This window comes from Pyrgilauda ruficollis, unplaced genomic scaffold (assembly GCF_017590135.1).
Source record: "Pyrgilauda ruficollis isolate IOZ18807 unplaced genomic scaffold, ASM1759013v1 scaffold23, whole genome shotgun sequence".
Lineage (NCBI taxonomy): Eukaryota > Metazoa > Chordata > Aves > Passeriformes > Passeridae > Pyrgilauda > Pyrgilauda ruficollis.
This window is the reverse complement of record NW_024522539.1, coordinates 7363424-7369625: the sequence shown is the minus strand read 5'-3', so window position 1 is coordinate 7369625 and position 6202 is coordinate 7363424.

Genomic DNA, 6202 nt, shown 5'->3' with positions numbered 1-6202 from the left:
GATATATCCAAGCCATCATAATATCTCAGCTGAGAAGGTCTGTGGTGCATTTCTTCAGGGACTTCATTAGTGGAAGATATCCTGACTCAGTATATGGGCTACTTTTGATGCATCATTCATATATACACTATTCAGCTCTACATCACAGACTTGTTGGGGGTGTATTTTGTGCAGAAAATTATTACAGTTATCCAAACAGTGTTTTAAAATTAAAAGGTTTTATTTGCATATGTATAACACTAACTAAAGACTTTCAAACAATAAAAACCTTGCTATCAGCTCGTGCCCACATGACCAATTACCATTTTCTCTCTAGATAATTTGACCTGAAAATTACCCAGGATGTTCCAGAGCAAACAGTCAGGGTGAGTACAGGAAGCCAAGAGTGCACAGGGGTGGGAGATGAAAGAGGGGATGTTTTGAAGGAAGGAAGAACTGCTCAGATTTGGGATAAGTGAGGAATGGATTGAGCATGGTGCTTCTCTCCTGCACCTTTGCCTTTTCGAGGAACTGCAGCTGCTCAGAGTCAAAGCAGATAAAGCCCTTGTGTTAGCCTGCTCATCCCTGGGGAAATTGGTCACATTTAGCCAGAAATTAAAGTTTCAATGAGTAAATGATGAAATGGGAATTCTACCTTTTCTGGAAGGTGATATTTGGCCCTAGGACAGGCAGAGATTATCCATTCTCTATGCTTCTTATTTATAACTTGAGGAGCTGACAGCTCTTCTAAAAACAGACTGAGGGTTTTTAGACAGTCTGAGGTTTAAAATTAGGCACTGGAACTAATAGGCTGTTATTGTCTCATAATTATATTTGACATGATGCTCTTAACTCTTTTCTGAGACATCACCACGTGCCGAAGGGAGTCAGGATGCCGTAGCTTGGTCTGCAGCAGCAGAGATCAGCCACAGCACGGCCTGGGGTGCCCTGACTGCTGCTCTGCCCACCTCCCTCTGGCTGCCCCAGCGAGGCCCCAGCTCAACAGGAGCGGCCCATGGGGGAGGCTATTCCTTCAGCTGCAAACTGAAATCAAGGGATGCTGCTTGGATTGCCGCCTGCAGACCCTGCTGGGAGGTGCCGTTCCTGATCTGCTGCTGCCTTGCACTGGCAGCAGAGGAGGCAGTGTGCTGCTGGCTCATTTTAGCAGATCCTTACAGCGCTTCCAGCAGTGGTTCAGGTGCCCTGGAATGAGCAGCATGGCTCAGGAGCTGAGTCCTGCCAAAAAAAGGCTTGCTTTCCTTTGCCACCCTCCTGGTGGTGCAGGAAGCTCTAGAGACCTTTCCTTCATCTCTCCTCATGGCCTGGAGATCTGAGCAAGCACATTCTCACCACAGGAGTCAGGCAGGCACCAGCCTCCTGTCAGCAGAAGGAAGAATAAAGGGCTGTAACTCAAGTCCCTTTAGTTACAAGGCATTTAGAAGGTTCAGGTTTGAGGGTTTTTTGCCCAAGCTGCTGGAGCTGTGACCTTCAAGGCATCGCCTTGACAACTTGTGCTTTTTAACAAAGCACAGTCTGGTGGAAGGGAGTTCATTTACATGGGTTTTCATTCTCTGAGCTCTGTCATCAGTGCACCAGACTCGCTTATTGAACTCCCCTGTCGATAGAGCAACCAACTGCAGCACATTCACATCCAAGAGCCCAAATGAAGCACCTGTTCTCAGTTACTTGAGGATTAATTTCTCTTTTCCACTTACTTTCCTTTCTTTCTCTGCTTTTGGCTTCTGCTTCTCCTGGCACCAGCACAAGTACTAGGAGCTGCAGTTGGGGATGCAGCCACCTTAAACAGCCCTTTTATTTGCTTTGTGCCTTTTCTTTATTTCCCTTGCTCTGCTCTTTCAGCTGCCTCTCTGTCATTGCAAGTCCAGTTCAAAACAATCTGTGCAACCTCATGCGAGCCAACATGATTTTTTATGGTAGAGTTGCATAAAGCCAATAAATGAAAAGGAAAAATAATCACATTTCAGGCAGATCTCTTGGGCTTACCAGGTTAGGCCATCAGAAGTAGCATTGAACATGCAAAATGCCCGAGCATATGAGTACCCTAAAGAACCAAGAAGATCCCTCAAATCCACCCCTTCCCACCTGGGCCATGTGGTCCCCCTTAGCCACTTCCCAGAGGAAGAGTGGGGGACTCACTGCAGGCTTTTGCAGTACCAAACACACAGCTTGTGGTCTGACCCAGAACATTATTTTGTTTTTCCAGCTGCTGTGCTGGAATAGAGCGAGGAATGAGATCTTTTACAGTGTCTAGGGATGGATGTTATGGGTTAATTAATGCTTCAGCAGAGGTGATATATAAGGGAGAGTTATATGCATGTTTAAGGTGATTCATGCCGCCTCACTGGATTTCAGTCTAATGGGAAACTTATTTCCCTGTATTTATGGGTAACGTCCATCCATATCCCAGATATCTCTCCAGGGAGCCTTCTCTCCACGGCCATCCAGCTCCTCTGAAGAAATATGGACTCCTCAGTACCCATCTTGGCTGTAAATCTGCAATTAGGGGAACGGTCCATTTACTTCTCTGCCGTGCCAAGATGCTGATTCCTGGCAGGTTCCTGCAGCCCACAAACCCCTCTCCCCTCCCCTGCTGCAGCCCCACAGCCTGCCACCCCCACCCAGGGCAAAAATATCCTTTCACAGAGGATCTGCATGCCCCAAGCTGACTTTGCAGCTCTTCTTTCCCACTTCTCAGAGCCACTGGACACACGGATGGGACAGACCTGAGCCTGGGTTTTGGCTGGATCAGCTGCTCCCCACTCCCAGCACAGCCAGTGCTGCTCTCCCTCATCCTCATTTTCCTGGTCCTTCCCTTGAGGTTTGATTCACTCCTGCCCTCAGGCAGAGCCATTTTCACACTGGACCTTCAGGGCTATCTTTTTTACGTGACATTATGTGATTCATTTCCTGCTGACGTGGCAGGAATAAAACAGTGACCCGACAATCCGTTTAAATTCCTTTTTCTATCTTCTTTTTTTTCCCTTTTCTTTTATTGTTTCTTGGCTTATGCTAAACCTCAAGAAACTGCTGTCTAGTAACCCTCTGCCATCTGCTGTGCTGCTATCAAGGAGGAGCAGAGATGGTTTGTCTTCCTTCTTTTTCTCTTTCCCCTTTGCCAGGAGTTTGCATGCTCACAGCTCCCTTTGGGCATATTCTACCTCCACTGATTGAAGGGCCACAAAGGTCTGGGCTGCTAAATTAATGTGCAGGCACAACAACATCAAACTAGTCAGAGCTCGGCACCATCCTATTTATATTTATATCATATAAATATATTTGTTGTATAAAAACACAGGAATGTCTGCATGCAGTCATGTACAAGAGCATGTAAACAACCTGAGCACAGGTCTGGGGACAGAGAGAGGCAGAAGGGACAGGAGAAATGCAAACAGTTCCTGGAACAGTCCCAGATCAGAGCCCTGGGTACATCATGGCTGGGTCATGATTAAAACACAGAATTTCCTCACACTGAGACAGGAGTGAAAAGGCACCGATTCAGAAGACTTCCTTGTCTGAAATAAGCTTTCAAAAACAGAATTACAGGGAAAACTCAATAAGCTGAATGCCTCAATGAAACCACAGAGGGTTTTCATTGCGTTGAGCCACACCTTCAATCCCCATTTTTCCCACTGGGCAAGTACTGGGGTTGCAGCAGCAGTCTGGAGGTGTCAGTGGTGCTTTTGAAATAGGCTGGGGGCTGGTGCCTGTGAATGTGCCTGTGCCTTATGGAGCACAATAGGTTCCTGACCTATTTGGATGCTAGACATGAATATATAAATATTAAATAACGGTTAAACTGCTACATCAATTCAGTATCTTGACAAAAACCTTTGACTGAGGTTTTTTCGAACCAGAAGGGTTTAGGCTGTTTTCCCTTTGGGACAGTTTTGTCTGAGTGCAGCGCCAAGTTTACCCCATTAGACATCTTTGCTGAGCTGATCTTGTGTGCATGTTGAACAAGGGAAAGTGCAAATATTTCTTAAGGCAACAAAGACAAATCTGAGTCTCATCATGTCCCTGTCACTGCTCAGCCTGAGCTGCAGGAGGTGGCTGGGGCTGAGTGCAGCACCCCAGCATCACCCCACAGGCTACATCACCCCCACATTCACTACCAGATTTTTCTGAATTGGTCAAAGATTTAAGGTCTCTGTTAAAAGATTCTTGTGAGCTGAATTTTGTGGAATATATAGGTTTTCACAGATGTCTCCTGTATTCCGAATCCAAGAACTCACAGATACTACTAATTATAATTAGAGCCAACTTGTAGCTGAGATACCCTTAATAAATCACCCAGGGTGGCAGAATGGGGAATCTCCCTTGTACAGCAATTCAGAGGGATTAAGTGACTTGCCCAAGGTCACATAGGAAGCCAAAGCCAGAGCCAAGATTTCAATCCAGTTCTCCAGCAAATGCCTTAGCCTTTAAGTCTACCCTTTCCTCCTCAACAAAAAGTGAGAAAAAATATTGCAGAAATCTCAAGTTCAAACTATTTGCTACTTGGAGAGCAGCCCATGTCCTGGCTCTTTTATCAGTTTATGTGGAAAGACTCCAAGACATTACTTATATTGACTCAATATTAAATGGCAATAACCACCACAACAGATTTACTGTCTGGCAATGTCTTCCTGTCTGCTACGGTAACAGTAATGATAATTTTTTTCCTCATTAAAATATTTAGGTTCTTAGTCTCTCTAGCAACTTTTTGAATTTTCCTGTTCTTGGGAAGATTAAATCTTTATCCACAGTGTTTTATCAGGGAAAGATCACACCTGGTGCTATTCTGTTGCATGAGGCAGGTTTTGCCTGGGAGTGATTCTGTGTTTGAAGGCACCATTTGACTTTCATGCTGTCAGTGCCACGTGGCAGGAACCCCTGGGCAGGTTTGGGATGCTCTGGGAGGACACAGTTGGCAAACATCTGCTGTTTCCTGGGAAAGGTTCAGCTCCAGTGCTGAAAGAAGTGCCTGACAGTCGTGGTTAGAGGCAATGAGATGCTCTGACACTGCTGTGCTGGCTGAAAACCAGCACGATGTGCAACAAGAAAAAAATCTTAATTATGGACCTACAATGAAGCAATATATTTTATCTTTCTGCTACTTCAGAGGAAGGTCCAAAATGGATAAAATTTTGGGAACTTGGTTTCAGGCATTCATTCATTGCACCAAAACAGGACTTTAAAGCTGTGATGAAACCTGCCTTAGCACTTGGGTTCAGGGCTGAACAAGCCCTGCCCCATCCCAGCCCTGGGACTGCCGCGGGGCAGAAGATGGGCATTATTCCCATGGAAATCCTGCACCTCCTGAAGCTTGGTTGTTTGGTACTGATTGCAGCAGGGCCAGGCTTTCAAGCTGTGTTTGCTCCTTAACTTCTCCTGCTTTGCCTGCCCCAGCACAGTGCACGTGGCTGAAGTGATGAGCCCAGCTTAGTTGGTTCTGAACTGCAATTTGCTCTTGCCTATTGTTACCAAACCACACAAACTCTCATCCAGGCTGCTGCAAACATCAAAAACAGCCTGAGGAGCTCTGGTCCTCCCTTTTGCCCTACAGAAAACCAGCAAGAGGCAAGAAAGAAGCAGCATAAGGCAGCACTTGTTTGTGCTGGCTTCACGTGTGCAGCACCAGTGTGAGGGACCTCTCCCACCTGAGCCATATGCTGGGGGGAACAGTGGGAAACACAGATAAATGGTTTCTCTGACACCTCCCGCATCCAGGCAGGCTCTGTGAGGCTCACCTCGCTCACCACTGCTGTTGCTCTCTCATTAGGAGCAATCACCAGACAGTTTGTGTCCCAGGGGAGCGTGGTGGCCTCTGCTCTGCAGCACCAGGCTGCTCTTTCCCTGGGCTGCTCTTCTCCACTCACCTCCCTTTAAATCTTCATATATATTTGGTTTTTTCCCTCGCACATCAAAGGGGAAAAGAGAGAGAAATGTCAACAATTAATCTCAAGGTTGGTGCTGAAGTTTTGCTTTTCCATGGCAAATGTCAGAATCTGTATCCACCCCTTCAAGAGATGAAATAAGGCTAATGAGCTTGCAGTGCAGGAGGTGTGGTGCTGTGCCTGACCCTGCAGGGACAGGGAAACAGGCAGTAGAGGAAATATTAAAACTAAACACTTACTTCCAGGGTGTCTTTGTTCTTTAACCCCTCTTTGATAATGGGCTGTCTTGCTTCCCTGTGCTGAGCAAGCACAGCACTGGTTCAGGC